The 21724-nt window shown below is 38.6% G+C and overlaps 1 protein-coding gene across 2 annotated transcripts in view; it reads left to right on the plus strand.

The window, feature by feature from the left end:
- The first annotated feature begins 15241 nt into the window (after positions 1-15241).
- The window catches only part of SLC4A4 (solute carrier family 4 member 4), a 495962-nt gene continuing 489479 nt past the window's right edge, over positions 15242-21724 (plus strand). For both annotated transcript variants that reach the window (XM_012464424.2, XM_064367811.1), the window contains exon 1: positions 15242-15333. The gene's annotated coding sequence lies outside the window, so the exon portion shown is untranslated. The remainder of the gene's footprint in view (positions 15334-21724) is intronic.

Raw genomic sequence — 21724 nt, forward strand, 5'->3', positions numbered from 1 at the left:
TGGGACTGCTAGGCAAACAATCCAACCCAAGGAGAACAAAGAAAAGTGGGAGGTGGGGGAGGCAATGACCCATCTGGGACTGGCACAGAGCCAAAGGAACCCCTATCCCAGCCAAGGGAAGCAGTGAGTTATTGTGCGACCACTCTCAGGAAACCACGCTTCTCCCACGGATCTTTGCAACCTGCGTGTATTAGTCCATGTGTGGCTCGTGCCTGTAATCCCAGCACTTTGGGAGGCTGAGACAGGCAGATCACTTGAGGCCAGGAGTTCAAGATCATCCTGACCAACATGGTGAAACCCCATCTCTACTAAAAATACAAAAATATTAGCAAGGCATGGTGGCGCACGCCTGTAGTCCCAGCTACTTGGGAGGCTGAGGCAGGAGAATCACTTGAATCCAGGAGGCGGAAGTTGCAGTGAGCCAAGATCATGCCACTGAACTCCGGCCTGGTGACAGAGTGAGACTGTCTAAAAAAAACCAAAAGAAAAAATACCCAAGACTGGGAAATTTATAAAGGAAAGAGATTTAATTGACTCACAGTTCCCCTGGCTAGGGAGGCCTCAGAAAACTTACCACCATGGTGGAAGGCACCTTTTTCACAAGGTGACAGGAGGGAGAAGTGAGAGCATGAGAACCAACTACCACTTTTAAAACCATTAGAGTTCATGAGAATTCACTCTCACGAGAACAGCATGATCTTGTGATTCAACCACCCTCATGATCCAACCACTTTCCCTCAACATGTGGGGATTACAGATCCCTCCCTCGATATGGGGGGATTATAATTCAAGATGAGACTTTGATGGGGACGTAGAGCCAAACCCTGTCACTGTGGATCAGGAGATCCCCTTGTGAGCCCACACTGCCAGGGCCTTGGGTCTGATACACAGAGCTGTGTGAAGTCTTGGCAGAGCAGCTGCTCAGGCATATGTAGAGACCTTGGAGTTTTATATACTCTGGCCCTGGGATCCCTTGCACAGTGGGAAATTCGTCCGTACATCCCTAAGGGAGGAGGTGGAAGTGGATCCAGGGAGCCAAGCAATGACATTCTGTGGGCCCCACTTCCATAGCACCTCACAAATTAAGACTCACTGGCTTGGAATCCCAGCCAGCCAACTGCAGTGGGTTGAAGTCCGTCTGAGATGGGTCTAAGTTCCTAGGGGAATGGGTGGCTGCCATATCTGGGGTTCCATCGACACAGCTGTTCTCGCCTGCTGGCTGTGGAGAATACAGACAGTCTGGACAAGGAAAGATCCCCCACAATGCAGCACAGCTGCCTTGCCAGATTGTGGCCAGACTGCTTTAAGTGGCACCCCGATCCATTTCTCCTCATTGGGCAGGATCTCCCTGTGGGAGCTTCAGCCACTCCTGCTAGGGTTCTGCAGACAGAGTTCTGATCTCTCTTTGGGATGGAGCTCCTCTGGGGAGGGACGGCTGTCATCTCTGCAGTTGGATCGACTCAGCCACTCCAGCCTGCCAGCTTTGGCAGGCAGTTTGGATGAGGAAGGATGCCCCTTAATGCAGCAGAACTACTCTATCAAAAAGCAGCCAGACTGCTTCTTTGGGCAGGTCCCTGATCCCATTCCTTCTGACTGGGTGAGACCTCCCAATAAAGCCTTCCAGCCATCTCCTACAGGTGTGTGCGGGCTGGCAACAGGTCAGTACCCCCTGGGATAGAGCTTCCAGAGGAAGGAGCTGGCTATCATCTTTGCTGTTTTGTGGCCTTCGCTGGTGATACCCCCAGGTATGGGAGAAACTGAGGCAACTGGGGTCAGGCACGGACCCCCAGCAAACCACAGCAGCCCTATGGTAGAGTGGGCTGACTTAAAAGAAAAACAGAAAACAACAACAATGACCCCACAAAAACCTCATTCAAATGTCAGCAACCTCAAAGATTGAAGGTAGATAAGCCCACAAAGACGAGAAAGAATCAATGCAAAAATGCTGAAATTCAAAAAGCCAGAGTGCCTTTTCTTCTTCAAATGACCACAACACCTCTCCAGCAAGGGCACAAAACTGAGCTGGGGCTGAGATGGCTGAATTGACAGAAATAGGCTTCAGAGGTGGGTAATAACGAATTCACTGAGCTAAAGGAGCACCCTGTAACCCAGTGCAAAGAAGCTAAGAATCATGATAAAACAATGCTGGAGCTGATAGCCAGAATAGCCAGTTTAGAGAGGAACATAGCTGACCCAATGGAGCCAAAAAACACAACACAAGACCTTCACAATGCAATCACGAGTATCGAAAGCAGAATAGACCAAATGGAGGAAAGAATCTTAGAGCTTGAAGACTATCTTTCTGAAATAAGACAGAGAAGAATAGAGAAAAAAGAATGAAAAGGAATGAATAAAACCTCCAAGAAACATGGCATTATGTAAAGAGACCAAAACTACAACTGACTGGGGTACTTGAAAGAGATGGGGAGAACGGAATCAAGTTGTAAAACATACTTCAGGATATCATATGGGAGAACTTCCCCAACCTAGTAAGACAAGCCAACATTCAAATTCAGGAAATGCAGTGAGATACTCCATGAGAAGATCACATAATCATCAGATTCTCCAAAGTTAAAAGGAAAAAAAATGTTAAGGGCAGCCATAGAGAAAGGCCAGGTTACCTACAAAGGGAAACCCATTAGACTAACAGTGAACCTCTCAGCAGAAACCCTACAAGCCAGAAGAGATTGGGTGTCAATACTCAACATTCTTGAAGGAAAGAGTTTCCAGTCCATAATTTCATATCTGGCCAAACTAAGCTTTATAAGTAAAGGAGAAATAAGATCCTTTTCAGAGAAGCAAATGCTGAGGGAATTTGTCACCACCAGGCCTGCCTTGCAAGAGCTCCTGAAGGAAGCACTAAATGTGGAAAGGAAAAACCATTACCAGCCACTACAAAAACACTGTGTACTGTGAAGTATACAAACCAGTGACACTATGAAGCAACTACATAAACACATCTGCAAAATAACCAGCTAGCATCATGATAACAGGATCAAATTCATACCTTAAATGTAAATAGGCTAAATGCCCCAATTAAAAGACACAGAATGGCAAGCGGGATAAAGAACCAAAACCCATCAGTATGTTGTCTTCAATACCCATCTCATGTACAAAGACACACATATGCTCAAAACAAAGGGATAGAGGAAAATTTACCAAGGAAATGAAAAACAGAAAAAAGCAGAGTTTGCAATCCTAGTTTCTGACAAAATAGACTTTAAACCAACAAAGATAAAAAAGACAAGGGCAGTACGTAAAGGTAAAAGGTTCAATTCAACAAGAGGAGTTAACTATGCTAAATATATATGCACCCAATACAGGAGCACCCAAATTCATACAGCAAATTCTTAGAGACTACAAAGAGGCTTAGGCTGTCAAACAATAATAGTGGGAGACTTTAACGCCTCACTGACAATATTAGACAAATTATCAAGATAGGAAATTAACAAAGATATTAAGGACCTGAACTCGGAGCTGGATCAAGTGGACTGATAGATATCTACAGACCTCTCCACCCAAATTCAACAGAATATACAGCCTCATCGCCACATGGCACTTACTCTAAAATTTATCACACAGTCAGAAATAAAACACTTCTTAGCAAATGCAAAAGAACTGACATCGTAACAATCTTTCAGACCATAGCTCAACTAAATTAGAACTCAAGAAACTTACTCAAAACCACACAACTACATGGAAATTGAACAATCTGATCCTGAATGACTCTTGGGTAAATAATGATATTAAGGCAGATATCAAGAAGTTATTTGAAACTGATGAGAACAAAGAGACAATGTACCAGAATCTCTGGGATGCTGCTAAAGCAGTGTTAAAAGGGAAATTTATAGCATGAAATGCCCACATGAAAAGCTAGAAAGATCTTAAGTTACCAGCCTAACATCTCAACTAAAAGAAATGGAGAACCAAGAGCAAACAAACCTCAAAGCTAGCAGAAGACAGGAAATAACCAAGATCAGAGCTGAACTGAAGGATATAGAGGCATGAGAAACCCTTGAAAAAATGAACAAATTCAGGAGCTTATTTTTTGAAAAAATTAATAATATAGACTGCTAGCTAAACTAATAAAGAAGAAAAGAGAGAAGAATAAAATAAACACAGTCAGAAATTGTAAGGGGGATGTCACCACTTCACAGAAAATAGAGCCAACCATCAGAGAATACTATAAACATCTCTATGCACATAAACTAGAAAATCTAGACAAAATAGATAAATCCCTGGACATATACAACCTCCCAAGACTGAACCAGTAAGGAAGTGAATCCCTCAATATACCAATAATGAGTTCTGAGATTGAGGTAATATTAAATAACCTACCAACCAAAAGAAGACCAGGACCAGATGGCTTACCAACCAAAAGACCAGGGCTTAATAGGTAGGTGATAGGATGATGTGTGCAGCAAACTACCATGGCACACGTTTACCTACATAACAAACCTGCACATCCTGCACATTACCCAGAACTTAAAAGCTGAAGAAAAAAAGAACTTGAAAGACCAGGCAGATTCATAGCTGAATTCTACCAGAGGTACAAAGAAGAGCTAGCACCATTTCTACTAAAACTATTCCAAAACATTGAAAAAGAGGAACTCCTCCCTAACTCATTCTATGAGGCCAGCATCATCCTGATACCAAAACCTGGGAGAGATGCAACAAAAAAAGAAAACTTCAAGATGGATTAAAGACTTAAATGTAAAACCCCAAACTATAAAAACCCTAGTAGAAAATACTATTCAGGACATAGGCACAGGTAAAAATTTCATGACAAAAATGCCAAAAGCAATTGCAACAAAAGCAAAAATTGACAAATGGAATCTAGTTAAAATAAAGAGCTTCTGGACAGCAAAAGAAACTATCATCAGAGTGAACAGACAACCTACAGAATGGGGGTGGGAGAAAATTTTTGCAATCTATCCATCTGACAAAGTTCTAATATCCAGTCTACAAGGAAATGAAACAAATTTATATGAAAAAAAAAAAACCTCATTAAAGGTGGGCAAAGGGGCCAGGTATGGTGGCTCATGCCTCTAATCCCAGCACTTTGGGAGGCAGAGGTGGGCGGATCATGAGGTCAGGAGTTCGAGACCAGCCTGGCCAAAAGAGTGAAACTCTGTCTCTACTAAAAATACAAAAAATTAGTCGGGTGTGGTGGTGGGTGCCTGTAATCCCAGCTATTCGGGAGGCTAAGGCAGGAGAATTTCTAGAACCCAGGAGGTGGAGTCACAGTGAGCCAAGATTGCGCCATTGCACTCCAGCCCTGGCAACAGCGAGACTCCGTCTCAATAAGAAAAAATGGGCAAAGGACATGAACAGACACGTATCAAAAGAAGAAATACATGAAGCCAACAAACATGAAAAATAGTTCCACATCACTTATCATTAGAGAAATGTAAATAAAAAAGACAATGAGATACCATTTCATGCCAGTCAGAATGGCTATTATTAAAAAGTCAAAAAACAACAGAGGCAGCAAGGTTGCAGAGAAAAAGGAATGCTTTTACACTGTTGGTGGAAATGTAAATTAGTTCAACCATTGTGGAAGACAGTGTGGTGATTCCTCATAGAGCTGGAAGCAGAAATACTGTTTGACCCAGCAATCCCATTACTGGGTATATACCCAAAGGAATTTAAATCATTCTGATATAAAGATATATGCATGCATCTGTCATCACAGCACTATTCACAATAGTAAAGACATGGAATCAACCTAAATGCCCATCAGTGATAGACTGGATAAAGAAAATGTGGTACATATACACCATGGAATACTATGCAGTCATAAAAAGGAATCGTGCCCTTTGCAGGGGCATGGAGGGAATTGGATGGTTGGAATTGGAAGCCATTATCCTCAGCGAACTGATGCGGGAACAGAAAACCAAACACTGCATGTTCTCACTTATAGGTGGGAGCCAAATGATGAGGCTATATGGACACATTGGGTACAACTGGGGCCTATCAGGGGGTATTGGGGGGAAGGAGAGCATCAGGAAGAATAGCTAATGGATACTAGGCTTAATACTTAGGTGATGGGATGATCTGTGCAGCAAACCACCATGGCATACATTTACCTATGTAACAAACCTGCACATCCTGCACATGTACTCAAGAACTTAAAAGCTGAAGAAAAAGAGAACTTAAATAAAATAAAATAAAAGATGTAAATATACAATAAAATACAATTTTCCTTTATAGAAAAATAAAGAATTACTACATGTTTCAGCAATCCCACTTCTGGGTATATATCCAAAGGATTTGAAATCAGTGTATTGAAGAGATATCTGCATTCCCATGTTCATTGCAGCAGTATTCACACTTGATCTTAGCCAAGAGGCCAAGAAGTAATATTGCAACATTATTCAAATAACCAAGATATGGAATCAACCTAAGTGCCCATCAATAGATGAATGAATGGGTAAAGAAAATGTGGCACGTATACACAATCAAATACTATGTAGCCTTTAAAAGAAGGAAATTCTGGCTGGGCCTGGTGTCTCATGCCTGTAATCCCAGCACTTTGGGAGGCCAAGGCAGACGGATCACCTGAGATCAGGAGTTCAAGACCAGCCTGGCCAACATGGTGAAACCTGTCTACTAAAAATACAAGAATTAGCTGGGCGTGGTGGTGCATGCCTGTGATCCTAGCTACTTGGGAAACTGAGGCAGGAGAATCACTTGACCCAGGAGGTGGAGGTTTCAGTGAGCTGAGATCACGCCACTGCACTCCAGCCTGGGCAACGTTTCGAGACTCTGTCTTAAAAAGTAAATAAAAATAAAAAAAAATAAAAAGAAGAAAATTCTATCACTTGTGACAACATGGCTGGATCTAGAGGACATTATTCTAAGTGGAATAATCCAGGCACAGAAGGACAAAGACCACATCATCTCACTTGCATGTGGCATCTAAAACAAACTCATAGAAGCAGAGAGTAGACTAGTGATTGCCAGAGGCTGGGGAGGTGCGGGATGAGAAGATGTTGGTCAAAGAGTACAAAGTTTCAGTGAGACAAGAGGTTTTTTGAGATATTTGCATAGCATGGTAACTATAGTTAATAATAATGTATATTTCAAAATTGCTGAGTAAATTTCAAATGTCATCACAAAAATGTGATAGATATGTTAATCAGATTACTATGTTAATTAGTTAATTTGACCATTTCACATTTTATACATATAGCATCACTTTGTACCCCCTAAATATATACAATAATAAAAATAAATAAAATTTTAATTTAGCAGGAGAAAAAATCAGTAATTATAGCCACTTGCCACACGAGGTCATTATATACTTGAGTCTTTACTGTGCTCTGCCTATAATCCAAGTGTCGTTATTTGATAGTGAGTGGATGGAAAAAAATAGGAGCTGATGAGAGGTTTTTTGCATTACCAGACTAACAGTATTATTGATTAATAAATATTTCATTGAGTGAGATTTTATGTGTACAGATGCAGGGGGAAAATAAAATGAGCTGTTGGATTAAATATAGGCAATGAAAAAGACTGAGCTTTCAGAATTACTTTAATATAAGAAAATCTGCCATACAACTCCCAGCTGCTTCTTTTGGAATTAGATTGAAGAATATCAATTGTCAGGTATTTATGGGATACTACTAGTGTAGGTAATTATGCTTAACAGATTGCCAGAAAATTTAAGGTTTTAATTTTCACTCAGACTGAATATTAGTGGCTGTTTTCCAAGACTGTTTACTATTTACTTAGTAAAAATGTACACCGAGAAGCTTATTCTATGGAACTACCTGGTACTTGGACAGATTACATAGAAAGCGATTCAGTAACCGGGGTAGGTGAAACCTATCTTTCTGATACTTTTTTTTTTTTTTGAGACAGAGTCTGGATCTGTCACCCAGACTGGAGTGCAGTGGCGTGATCTCAGCTTACTGCAAGCTCTGCCTCCCGGGTTCAAGTGATTCTCCTGCCTCAGCCTCCCAAGTAGCTGAGACTACAGGTGCCTGCTACTACGCCTGGCTGATTTTTTTTATTTGTAGTTTTACTATGTTTTACGCGGTTTTACTATGTTGGACAGGCTGGTCTTGAACTCTTGACCTTGTGATCCGCCTTTCTTGGCCTCCTAAAGTGCTGGGATTACAGGCATGAGCCACTGCACCCGGCCACTTTTTTTGTTTGTTTGTTTTGAGACACGATCTTGTTCTGTTGCCCAGACTAGAGTGCAGTGGTGCAATCATGGTTCACTGCAGCGTCAACCCTCAGGCTCAATCAATCCTCCCGCCTCAGCCTCTTGAGTAACTGGGACTACAGGGGCATGCCACCATACCTGGCTACCTTTTTTATTTTTTTTCTGTAGAGATAGGGTTTCACCATGTTGCCCAGGCTGGTCTTGAACTTCTGGGCTCAAGTAATCTGCCGGCTTCAGTGTTGGGATTACATGTGTGAGCCACTGTGCCAGACCTGTCTTCAGAAACCTTTGGTGTCACTTTAAAATGTTGGTAGTAATGCTGCCTCTGGTAATATTAAATATATTTGTGAGAGCACATGTGCACATACTACTTTTTATTGTTTTTACTGTTATCCTCTGTTTATTAAGATTCAGCCAAAGATAAGGCACCTCTTAAAGTTGCCATTTTGTCATTGCTGTTATTCTCAGTGACAGTGGAATCACTTTGTGTTAAAAGAGTAAATTTGGAAATTGGCTAACGTTATAAAACAGTTTGGCTGGGCGTGGTGGCTCACGCCTGTAATGCCAGCACTTTGGGAGGCCAAGGCAGGTAGATCACAAGGTCAAGAGATTGAGACCATCCCGGCCAACATGGTAAAACCCTGTCTCTACTAAAAAAAAACACACAAGAATTAGCTGGGGGTGGTGGCGCGTGCCTGTAGTCCCAGCTACTTGGGAAGCTGAGGCAGGAGAATCACTTGAACTTAGGAGGTGGAGGTTGCAGTGAGCCGAAATCCCACCACTGCACTCCAGCCTGGCAACAGAACGAGACTCCATTTTGAAAAAAAAAAGAAAGAAAGAAAGAAAAAAAGAAACAATTTACACTCTGCTTGTCTCACCACACTTTTTTGATATGCTACACAATACTAACTATCAAAGCGAGTATTGGCTTGGGAACCGAATTGTCAATATGGCATGTTATTTTGCTGTTGGTGGATGTGAACTAGTTGCTGGATTGGTACATTGAGTTAGTTCATTTTGTGCTGCTCAACCAGAATACCACAGAGTAGATAATTTATAAAGAATAGAAATTTATTTCTCCCTGTTTTGGAAGCTGGAAAGGCCAAGGTTAAGGTGTTTGCAGGTTTGGTGTCAAGGACTTCCAAGATAGTGACTTGACCTCCATGTCCTCTAGAAGGGAGGAATACTTCCTCACTTGGCAGAAGAGTGGTGGAGAGCAAACCCGCTCCCTCCAGCCCTTTTTATTAAAGCTCTAACCCATGAGGCTCCACCCTTATTACCTAAACACCGCCCCCTGCCCCGACACGGGCCCATCACTGTTGCATTGGGGATTAAGTTTCAACATTAGTTTTGGAGGGAACAAAAACATTTAAAAACCATACATAAATGAAATACACTTGTAGAGTATGGCAAATAACTTTAAACAAAATGACTATAAACTGCCAATTGAATATTGTCCTCTTCAGCACAGTGACTTTGAGACTGTATGTTTATTCCAAAGACTACCATTATTCAAAAACATTATTGGATCTGAGTTTTGAGTCTGGGTCATATATTCTATAAATGTGGTTCAGGTTTGTGTGTGTGTGTGTGTGTGTGTGTAACTGGATATGGTTATTTTTATTTTTTATTTTTTTTGAGACAGAGTCTCACTCTATTGGTCAGGCACGATCTTGGCTTACCACCACCCCCATCCCCCCAGGCTCAAGCAATTCTCCTGCCTCAGCCACCCCAGTAGCGGGGATTACAGGTATGTGCCACCACGCATGGTAATTTTTGTATTTTTAGTAGATGAGATTTTACCATGTTGGCCAGGCTGGTCTCAAACTCCTGACCTCAGGTAATCCGCCTGCCTTAGCCTTCCAAAGTGCTGGGATTACAGGCGTGAGCCACCATGCCTGGCCTGGATATGGTTTTTTAAATGACCACAAATCATTTAGTGACAAGTATATTGAATAAGATGGGCAGTCAAACTTCAAAAAAGCAGGCTATTAAAAAAAGATAGCAATAAGGCACTTAGACCTATTTTCTTGTTCATTTATAAAATATATCTGAAGGAAATTAATGGTTTTTTACTAAATCAAATGTTTTTTACTAATAGCAGACTCTAAACTGAGTACTTACACAGTATAAATAACTTCTTTGTATGGTTACTTTGAAGGCACTACTAAGCATAGAAGATTCTGGTATAGTTTAAAAAAGTATGTCCTATTAAGTTTACATGTGGTATATAGCAGCTGTCATTGTTAAATTAGAGTTTATCTTTAGTATTTTTAACTTCATGGAGGCAGTGATAATTAAGAGCACAGGTTCCTAAGCCATAATGCTGGCTATAAATCCTGGCCCTGCTTCTTACCGTCTAACCTTGGGCAAGTCATTATAACCTTGGGCAAGTAATGTATTTCAATTTTTTTTTATCTATAAGAGAGTCATAAATGATAGTACCTACCTATAAAATTATGCCATTTCAATGTGTAGAACAGTGCTCGATAAATGTTAGCCATTACTATTAATACTATTATATCACTCAGTGTCTTTGTTGATAAAAACATCTAGATAATTGGTAAGTTTGTGTGTTTATTAAAAAGAATGAATAAGCTAAAACTATAGTACGATATCCACTGTATTTTTTAAGTGGAAGTAGCTATAATATGATCATATTTCTTTTTAAAAAGTATGTAGGGTGTATGTGCAGAAAGAGATTCACCAAACTGTTTATTGTGGTTACCTCTGGGGAGTGGGATTGGAATGGTGGTTGAGATTCTTGGGAGAATGTCTTTGGTATAAATATTAAACATTAGGCAATTCATTTAATGTTAAATTTATTCATTCCATGAAATTTATTCATTGAGCTGCTACTGCATTATCAGGGACTGGTGAAGAAATAGCTAAGTTGCTAGAAATTACTCTCTCCCTTGAGTAAGTTTGAAAGTACATAAAGGTGATTGGATTGCTATCTGGATTCTTACCATTCTACTTTATTTTTATTTTCTGTACTTTTATTTTTTGAATGGTGAGCAATATGAATATTTTTAGTATCTCCATTAATGTTTAAGAAAATCATAATTTTTCCTTTGTGAATGTAAATGACCTACTAATTTTTAAATATAAACCTGGCTTTATTAATAGTTTTCAGATTATAAAAATAATAAATATTTGTTATGGAAAACTCTCAGGAAAATTTGATGCTTGATACTCATAACACCAAGAGACCTTTCTCTTGGGATATAGATGGGATAAATAGGCTATGGTTATTATCTATTGCTTTTAAGCAAGGTATGTAAAGATCTTTATACCCCTTCCTAGAAGATGGGTTGTGACAAAGAGAACTTTGTATTAGTGTTACTATCTATAAATTAAATAGATAACTATTAATACCTGTAAATTATCTTCAAAGTCTGTTTGTAAGTTGCCATTGCTCTTTCTGTTCTTGTAAAAGGTAGAAGTCAATTACTCTTCTTTTATTTGGGTAAAAGAATGTAAGTAGTATCATAAGTTCAATATTCCTGCTCTGGAGAAGTGATTACCCCACCTTCACCCAACCAGTTACTCAGACGTTCTTGCAAGGGCATGGCTGTAGGCTGCAGGCAAAACCCCATCAGCACCTCAAGACTCTTTGGACAGTTAAATAATGCCATCTCTGGTGGAGCAGTGCCGGTAATACCTGGGTAATACTTTATTTAATACGGACTAAAAGGAAAGTGAATGAAATCCTTTGACCCATCTCTATCTCTGGTTGTCCTGCAATTTCTATTTTATTGTAAACAAACTAATCAAGGCAAGGGGAGGCATTCCCAATTTAATGGGGGCTAGTGCAGTATTTAATATAGAAAATTAAACAGTCTGAAAAAATATAAATAAAAAAGTATAGCTTACTGGAAATCCCACCACCACTGAATTTCACATATCCTCTTGTATGTGCATATATGCATATGCATAGACCTATTTTCTATATTAGTGTGTATTTGTAATCTTTAGAGGTATTTTGTTTATATTCAGAAACTGAAATCCTAAATTTGATACCGGAAGTGTAATGATACATGATTTCTTACACTAAGATTTGATTATCAGCAATATTTATTAAAGCCTTTTTCAATGGTATATGAGAGCTACCTGTACCTAACTCAATGGACATAAAATTGAACGTTTTATAAATTAGAATTTGGGTATATTAATATTTTCCATTGATTTATAATTTGAGGTGATTTTTTTTTACTTCCACTTGATCTCCAGTTGGCAATGACAAAAAATGTGAATATGTTTTTTCTTTATAAAAATGCAATATGCCAGTTTGAAGCTGCAGTGAGCTATTATTATGTCACTGCACTCCAGCCTGGGTGACAGAGTGAGAAACTTTTTCAAACAAAACAAAACAAAAACCAATATGCCCATTGAAACAATTTGGAGATTGCAGAAATGTTCAAATAAGAAAATAGCCTGTGAACCCTTCATGCAGAGGTAACACTATCCTAGCGGACTACTGTCTTCCAGCTTTAGGTACTTGCATCGAATTTTTCTTTTTTACCAACTTGAGATTATGCTATAAATTCAATTTTGTGCCCTGTTTTTTTCCCTTAAAGTATATTGTGAAACTTTTCTTACGTCTGTTACTTTTAAATGCAATTATGCCCATCATTTCTGGATTCTATATTGTTTGAAAAGTACAACAAATATGAGAAGAAAAAAGACTCCCGTAACTGTACCACTGAGAGAAAACCGCTTAGACATTAGTATTTCCTTCCAAGCTGGGAATTTCTTTGCTCCTCATCTTCAAACAAGCAAAACTTTTTCATAACAATTTCTTATTTAATTTTCTTCAACTGAATAATAATCTTGAAAAATGAATTTCTCTAAAAAAATTATTGTTATATAATTAATGATTAGACAATTCATATTTTCACATTTTATAGAACTTTTACATTTACAAACAACCTCTAATCTAAGACAATTTATTATAACATTTTCTCAAAAAAATCTATCCTTTCTTCCTTCCTTCCTTCCTTCCTTCCTTCCTTCCTTCCTTCCTTCCTTCCTTCCTTCCTTTAGATGGAGTCTTGCTCTGTTGCCAGGCTGGTGTGCAATGGCAAGATCTCAGCTCACTGCAACCTCTACCTCCCAGGTTCAAGCAATTCTCCTGCCTCAGCCTCCCGAGTAGCTGGGATTACAGGCACCTGCCACCATGCCCAGCTAATTTTTTTTTTGTATTTTTAATAGAGATGGGGTTTTATCGAGTTGGCCAGGCTGGTCTTGAACTCCCGACCTCAGGTGATCCACCCACCTCGGCCTCCCAAAATGCTGGGTTTACAGGCTTGAGCCACCACTCCTGGCCCCTTTTATTTTCTTTTTATTCTTTTATCATCAGCGGAAGCAGTTATTTTTCTTTTTGGGATTATATTTGTTTAGGAAATTTTTATTATTTCTTAAAGTTGCCTAATATAAGATGACTAGCAGATAACAACAACATTTTAATATGCAGAAGTTGCAAGCACATTCACTCTGTAAATTACTAGCTCCCTCTCCCTACCCTTAGAGTGTGAAGTTAAAATTTGAGTTTCAGCAGAATCACAATTCATTACATATTAAGGGCCTTAGGCACTGTCCTCCAATAACTGAAACAATTTTTAAAATTTTATTTAAATTTAATTTTAATTATATTAATTAATTAATTTTCTTGAGGCAGAATCTCACTCTGTGGCTTAGGCTGGAGTGCAGTGGTGTCTTCCTGGCTTACTGCAACCTCTGCCTCCTGGGTTTAAGTGATTCTCATGCCTTAGACTCCCGAGTAGCTGGGACTACAGGTGCCTGTCACCATGCCCAGCTAATTTTTTCTGTACTTTTAGTAGAGACGGGCTTTCACCATTTTGGCCATGCTGGTCTTGAACTTCTGACCTCAAGTGATTCACCCGCCTGAGCCTCCCAAAGGGCTGGGATTATAGGTTTGAGCCACCGTGCCAGGCCAATAGCTGAAACTTTATATTTTTATATTTTTTATTTTTTGAGATGGAGTCTCACTGTGTCACCCAGGCTGGAGTGCAGTGGTGTGATCTCGGTTCACTGAAACCTCTGCCTCCCAAGTTCAAGAGATTCTCCTGCTTCAGCTTCCCAAGTAGCTGGGATTACAGACACCCACCACCACACCTGGCTAATTTTTGTACTTTTAGTAGAGAGAGGGTTTCACTATGTTGGCCAGGCTTGTCTTGAACTCCTGACCTCTGGTGATTCACCCGCCTCGTCCTCCTCCTAGTGTTGGGATTGCAGGTGTGAGCCACCACATGTGGACTGAAACTTTAAATGTTAAATCCTTAACATTTAATAATATTTAAATGTTATTTAATAACATTTAAATGTCATTTAATAAATCCTTAAATGCTATTTTATGTTGGAGGATTTTATGTTGGAATCCTTAGGGAGATAGAGTGTGTGTCTGTATGTGTGTGTGTGGGGGTGTATAATAAACCGAATTTGAAGACAGATCTACCTCTTATTTATCTGGATCTTGGGCAAGCTTCATTTGTAAGCCTCAGTTTTCTCATTTTTCAAATTGTAATGCTAGAACTTTTTCAAGGCAAAAGCTGTTGTAAGGAGCCAGTAACAAAATCTGTGAAAGGATTTTGCCAACTATAAAACATACAAATGTTAATAATTATTACTCAAGGAGCTCCAGGAAGGAAAAATAAAAGGCAAAAGCAACTCTTGATTCCAGCAAGTTGTGGTCAGTTTTCTTTATAGAACAAATGGAAATTGGGTCTGAAAATCTTTCTGTAAGAAATTCAAAAATAACTCCTTTGACTTCCATATCTTCCTTCTGAAAATGTACACGTTTATAAACTGATCATTTCTCTAGATCTTAGGGCACGAGGGAACAGAATTCTTTTTGTACTGTTTTAATTTCCAACAAGGCATGTTTATGGTACCTATCCCTTAGAGGGAAGACAAAGAGAAAGGGAAAAATGGTATCTCTGCCCACCACTACCTGCTATTTTTAGATTGGCTAGGAAGTCCTATTTGGCTGCCTTTGCCCATCTCATTTGGCAACTCTTGAGCCTGCATCATTCAGAAGATGTAAGAAGCTTAAAAGGTAGAAAAGTGGATTTCTTTGATTTTTCAGACGACATTGCTTAAAAAACATATTACCACAGACAACTCGAAGGACACTGACTGTAAGTAAAACAGTAAATGTTTTTATTTAGTGTGGTAGGCATATGCCACAAAAAAGACATGATGTTTTCACCTTTCTGCCTTAATAAGGGGTGAGCAAGCAATGAACCTTCTGTCCTGATTTGATTTTCATCCATTATTAAAAGAAATACTAATTTAGAGAAATATGCAAATCCAGTGCACACACACAGATATATATATGTTCATACATTTTTATGGTATATTAGAATAAGATCCTTGGAAAAGAAAGAGAAACAATATGAATGCCAAGAGAAGAACACACAGAAGCAATCCTGGAAATGACAGATTTTAAGATGATTGCACTAAGGTAGATGAATTTCAATGGTAAGAAGGAGAGAGTTAATAGAGAAATTGAATTTTCTATTTACTTGGATAAAAGGACTTAGTATTATACCCATGGATCATTGTAAATGAGAATACAGTTGGACATTTTACAAATAATGTAATTTAACCAATTTTATTGGTAGTTTCTATAAAGTGTTCTGAAACATTTCTGTTGTTGCGTACAGTAATTTGCCAAAATCTCCATTAAAAGTCAGGTTATATGTGTTATATAGTTTTTCTTTTTTCTATATTATTTTATTACCCTTCTAGCTTCCTCCACTAACTTTTCTTAACTATTGTTAAATTATCATTCTCTCATAACTAAAGAATTTTATTAAATGTGTTAATAAATGTCAAATGCTCTATAAGCAAAATATTTATTTTCTATTATAATTATAATAATGTGTCATACCTGGTATTTTTAATATGTGCAAAAATTCTGATAAAATTATATTAGAAAATTTATTTAAAGCCACACTATTTCAAGCTATATATAATTATTTTTCATAACTGTATATGTAAGGTGAAATTTATTTTTTATACCTGTTCCAAGTTGGCATTTTTTTTTGTCCAAAAGAGTTTGAGAAACACTTGCATTGTAAGCTCAGTCTTATGTGTAGTAGTAGTGTTAAACAATTTTGCTACTAGAAAAATGTATGAATATAGGGCTTTATTTAAATTTGTGATTGTGAAATCAGTGATATATTATGTAAAGGAGTATCCACCAGAATGATTTAAATTTAAAAATAATTTATTTTTAAGCAGAACGGGTCTAACCTGCTTGTAAAGAAAGGTCAGGGAGCATTTCTAAAGTGCTTTATTGTTTACAAGGGACCTTTACATACTTTACTATTTAATCCTAACAGTAACACTATGAGGTAAATAGTACTATTCCCTTTTATAGGTGAGAAAACTGAGGCTCACAGAGGTCACAGTTGGTATGTAATAAAGCCATGATTTCAATCAGTGACTGGATCCCTGGAAAGGATTCTGTAGACACAATGTATCTTGTAAAATATTGATTATTACACATCATATTTCTGTATCAGAACATCTCAGGTACCCCATAAATATATACACTATGTACCCACAAAATTAAAATTAAAACATTAAAAAAATAGATTCTACAGGGCTCTTTCGAATCCATTTTTCTGTGATTTCTATAATTTTAGAGGGGCAATATGTATGGTATAGTAGGAAGCCAGACCTGGATTTATGGTATTTACTTGCCTTGAGCAAGTATTTCAGCTTTTCTGAACCACAGTTCTTTATCAGGTACCATTTTTTGTAACTTGCAGTGTTAGGCCAGGCACAGTGGCTCACGCCTGTAATCCCAGCACTTTGGGAGGACGAGGTGGGCAGATCACCTTAGGTCAGGAGTTTGAGACCAGCCTGACCAACATGGAGAAACCCCATCTCTAAAAATTAAAAAAAAAAAAGAAAAATACAATGCTCCTAACTGCTTAGTGGTAGAGCTATTGTTAATATGTATCATTCCAAATATGGCAATCCTTTTAATATTCCACAGTTGCTGCAGAGCCCATTAGAGTCACGCCTTTGAAGGGGAATATAATATTACTGATCAATAACCGTTTTGGTGAATTAGGAAAATGAACAAGGAATTTGTTGAAGATGTTAAAAGTAGAGGAGGGAATTGGATAAAATGGAACCCATAATGATAATTTGAAATGCAAACCAAAATAAAAATTAAAAGCAATGCAGGTGGAAGGAAGAACATCACAGGAGTAAGAAATATGTCAGGACCTAGCTAAGGGGAAGGAAAAAGTGAGAACCACTTGACTAAATCCGGGGCACACAATTTCAGGATGGGTCATGTGTTAGGAAAGCCTCCAGCAACCTCTGTGGTTCATGGACATGGAAAATTTCAGCAGTGGAGTGGAATGGCTTTAGCATCTGATAGAAACTAAAATATAATTAAATTTGTGATTTAATTTTAGGTTAAATTAGGTATGAGAATCTTTCTGTAAGAAATGCAAAAATAACTTAGGTTAAAATTTGCTCTGTGTCACTCTTGCTAGCTCTCTAATCTTAGACAAGTTATTTAACATCCTTTTGTCTCTTCTATAAAATGAGGGTGATAATTCTACCTCATGGAGTTGCCTTGAAGATTCAGTAAGATACATATGTAAGGTGTTAACTTGTTTTTCTGTTTACTGCCTCCTTTTCTGCCAACAAAAATATAAGATTTGTATGGGTAGGATCTTTATCTCTGTCCCTGTTGTATAAAATATAATAGTAAGTCTTTGAATATTTTTTGAAGGACTGAACAAAGTTATCTGTATATAGTAAGGTCATATGCCTCACTGAATGATATGAGGAAAATACTCCCAAGCTACAGTGGCATTTATAAGATTTTGTCATGATCCATCCTCATCTAAATTTCTCTTATATTTATTGTTCAACCATTCAAGTAACATTTAACCATATACTGTTTTACATCATCCATTTCATTTTACTTTTCTGATTGTACTGTTAAGTTAATGAAGGGTAGAGGGGTATTTATCCATCGCCATCCAGTCTGATGCTATTCTTGGGGTATCACCAAACTGAAATAAGAATATATGTTGTGAATTATTGGGCCATACAATGACAAATTTATACTTGGTAATGGCAATTGGTACATGGAATTTATACTTGATAATGGTATGATTTTGGCTGAAGATGAAAATATATTTTCTTCAATTGCTATTTGTCAGATGAAAGGCTGAAAGACATGATGTAAATGGACAGGAAAAAGACAGAAAGATCTATTTGACAGCATATATATTCTAATCCCAGAACAAAGGGTACGACGTGTTGCTGGATATTTTGAGATAATCTTTGACTAACATGATCTCTCTTGCTTATGGGCCTTTGTGCGTGTCTAAAAAAATTGCCCTTACACCCTCCCCTTCACTTGACAATTGCTGCTTCTCTTTCAGTTATCAGTTCAATGTCGTTTTCTCTGTGGTACCGACCTAAGTCTGAATGAAGTGTCTCTCCTCTGGTTCTCATAGGACCACATATACTTTTCCTATTATACTGGGTTGGTGCAAAAGTAATTATGGTTTTTAATACTTATAAAATCATATTGTAATTGCCTATTTATTCATTTCTGTCCCCTACTAGATGATCACTCCACAAAGACAGGAGATGTATATGCCTTCCATTATACTCTAATACAGTATAATAAATATCTAACACAGCTCAATAAATATTTCTTGAATGAATGAATGAAAAATAACTATGAATAAATGGAAGAAAAAAGCCCTCAAAATAATAGCTATCATTTACTGGATGTCTGTTAAGTGACTGGGCTTTTATAGATGTTAATATTTAATCTTTGCAACAGTCCAGATGGGGCAATTGAGGGTCAAAGGACTTAACTTGATCAAAGTGATAATGCTGAGATTTGAACCAGGAGCTCTCTGGATCCAAAGCCTCTGATCTTTCTAATTGGTGATACTGCTTCTCTCATACCTTAGGTTTGTATAGACTGTTACAGTCTACAAAACACTATGATTCCTTATAACAGCTTTGTGAAGCTAGGTATTATTCCCCATTTTATAACTAGTAAGTGGCAAAGCTATGACTTTCAAATTCGATATTCTTGTTCGAGATGCATTCCCTTTCCTTGCTAACATGGCTGTCTCATTCTAAAGGATTTAAAGGTGTAGCCCTTTACAAAAATGGTGAGATGGGAAAAGTTTAGAAAATAAGAAGTTTTTGATTCATAGGTAATGGAAACAGTTCCAGACAGATGTATTTTAGCAGGGCTAGAGTAAATTCTGAATTTTCTTTGTAATTTTTTCTCAAGAAAAGACAAATTAATCAAATTGGAATAATCGCTATTAATACTATCAAGTTATTTCTTCTCTTTGATGTCTGATTATTTCTTGGCCTCGTATTACTATGAGCTCAGAATCAATAGAATCCCTACTGAAGAAAATATTGCTGATGGGGCAGCCTGGTGCTCTTGGGTGAATTTGAGGCAGCTCCTTCCTACCAGTGGCCCTCCTTGTGGTAGTTTGTTTTTCAGTTACTTTGCTTATCCCACACCCCTCAAATTTTGGCTTGTGGTGGGAGGGAGCTTAGTGGATTTGCCCGAGAGTTCGTTGACTTTGGCCATCCTTGGCCTATGACTTTACTTTGCTCTTTATCCTCCTGCCAAAAATTACTTCTGTTGAGCTGTAAGGGGGTAGCGATGAGGTAGTGGGGAGTGTTGTATTTGTAACCAGAACCAGCAGAGGGCCAGAACTAAGGAAAGCAATTCTCTACAACTTCTGTCTGAAAATGGGGAAGTCCCTCACACATGCAGAGAAAAAAAAAAATAGTGTGAAAAGCAATTCAAATGTATTTTTGTAGTACTACCATAGTGCTTGGCAGCTGCTTTGATACGATATAGGTCACTGAATTGTAGGGCAATGCAAATATAGAAATCTCAAAAAGGAAAGAGTTCTTTTTTTTAATTTTCAAAAACATTTTTGAAAGCTTTGAAAGATTGTAGTTTCTAAAACCATAATTAACCAAAGGTCTATTGTAATCTCTTAAAAATGTTAGATTTAAATACAAGACTTAAAACTGGTTGCAAATTTGAAAATAAATTGCTCTAAAACAAATATTATTCAAATGTATATCTTGATTATTGGCTATTTTGTTCTGCCCTGTGCTGTTCTGTAAATGTTTGATGAAACCACAGTTCATTATTTACTTTTCTTTGATCTTCCTGCCGCTAAATATATTTGTGTTTCTGTTTCCCTGTGACTTTGCATTTGTACTAGCTGGCATTGGAATGTTGAATCTATGAGTTTGATTCTTTGTGGGGGAGAAAGAGAGAGGAATGTGGATAACCCTGGCCTAAGTAGGTTGTGGTTGAATAAAGGGAAATACTGGGCTAGCTCTTTTTAAATTGAGGTATAGCTTATATAAAGTCTGTGCCTCTTAAACAAACTTTTTGTTTTTTGAGTTGGAAGTCTCATTCTGTTGCCTAGGCTAGAGACACTGGTATGATCATAGCTCACTGTAGCCTTGACTCCTGGGCTCAAGTGATCCTTCCACCTAAGCCTCCTGAGTAGCTGGGACTACAGGCTTGAGACAACATGCCTGGCTAATTTTCAAAAATTTCTGTAGAGATAGCATCTTGCTATGTTGCCTAGGCTGGTCTCAAACTCCTGGTCTCAAGCAATCTTCCGCCTTGGACTCCCATAGTGTTGGGATTATGGGTGTGAGCCACACGGCCTCTTTGAACAAACTTTTTTTTTTTTGAGAGGGAGTTTTGCTCTTGTCACCCAGGCTGGAGTGCAGTGGTGTGATCTCGACTCACTGCAGCCTCTGCCTCCTGGGTTCAAGCGATTCTCCTGCTTCAGCCTCCCAAGTAGCTGGGATTACAGGCGCCTGCCACCACACCTGGCTAATTTTTGTAATTTTAGTAGAGACAGGGTTTCACTGTGTTGGTCAGGCTGGTCTCAAACTCTTGACCTCAGGTGATCTGCCCGCCTCGGCCTCCCAAAGTGCTGGGATTACAGGCCTGAGCCACTGCGCCCAGCCTGAACAAACATTTAAAAGTACATATACATCCATTTTACCACCATCCAGATCAAAATACAGACCATTTTCAATACCATCAGACTCTCAGGCATTACCTACTCCCAAGTATAATCAGTATTCTGATTTTCACCATACATTAGTTTTGTCAGGCCAGCCTTTTTTTTTTTTTTTTTTTGAGACAGTGTCTTGTCATCCAGGCTAGAGTGGCCGGATTGCTGCTCACTGTAACCTGTAACCTCTGCCTTTCAGTCTCAAGTGATCCTCCCACCTCAGCCTCCCGAGTAGCTGAGATTACAGGTGTGCACCACCACACCATGCCCAGCTAATTTTTTGTGTTTTTTGTAGACATGAGGGGGGGTCTCCCCATGTTGCCCAGGCTGGTCTCAAATTCCTGGGCTCAAGTGATCCACCTGCCTTGGCGTCCCAAAGTGTTGGGATTTCAGGTGTGCGCCACAGCTCGGCCTGGAGCAGCCATTTTTAGCAGTGCCTTTCACACAAAAC

The sequence above is a fragment of the Aotus nancymaae genome, unplaced genomic scaffold (assembly GCF_030222135.1).
Source record: "Aotus nancymaae isolate 86718 unplaced genomic scaffold, 86718_ANA_hifiasm-v0.15.2.pri h1tg000006l, whole genome shotgun sequence".
Lineage (NCBI taxonomy): Eukaryota > Metazoa > Chordata > Mammalia > Primates > Aotidae > Aotus > Aotus nancymaae.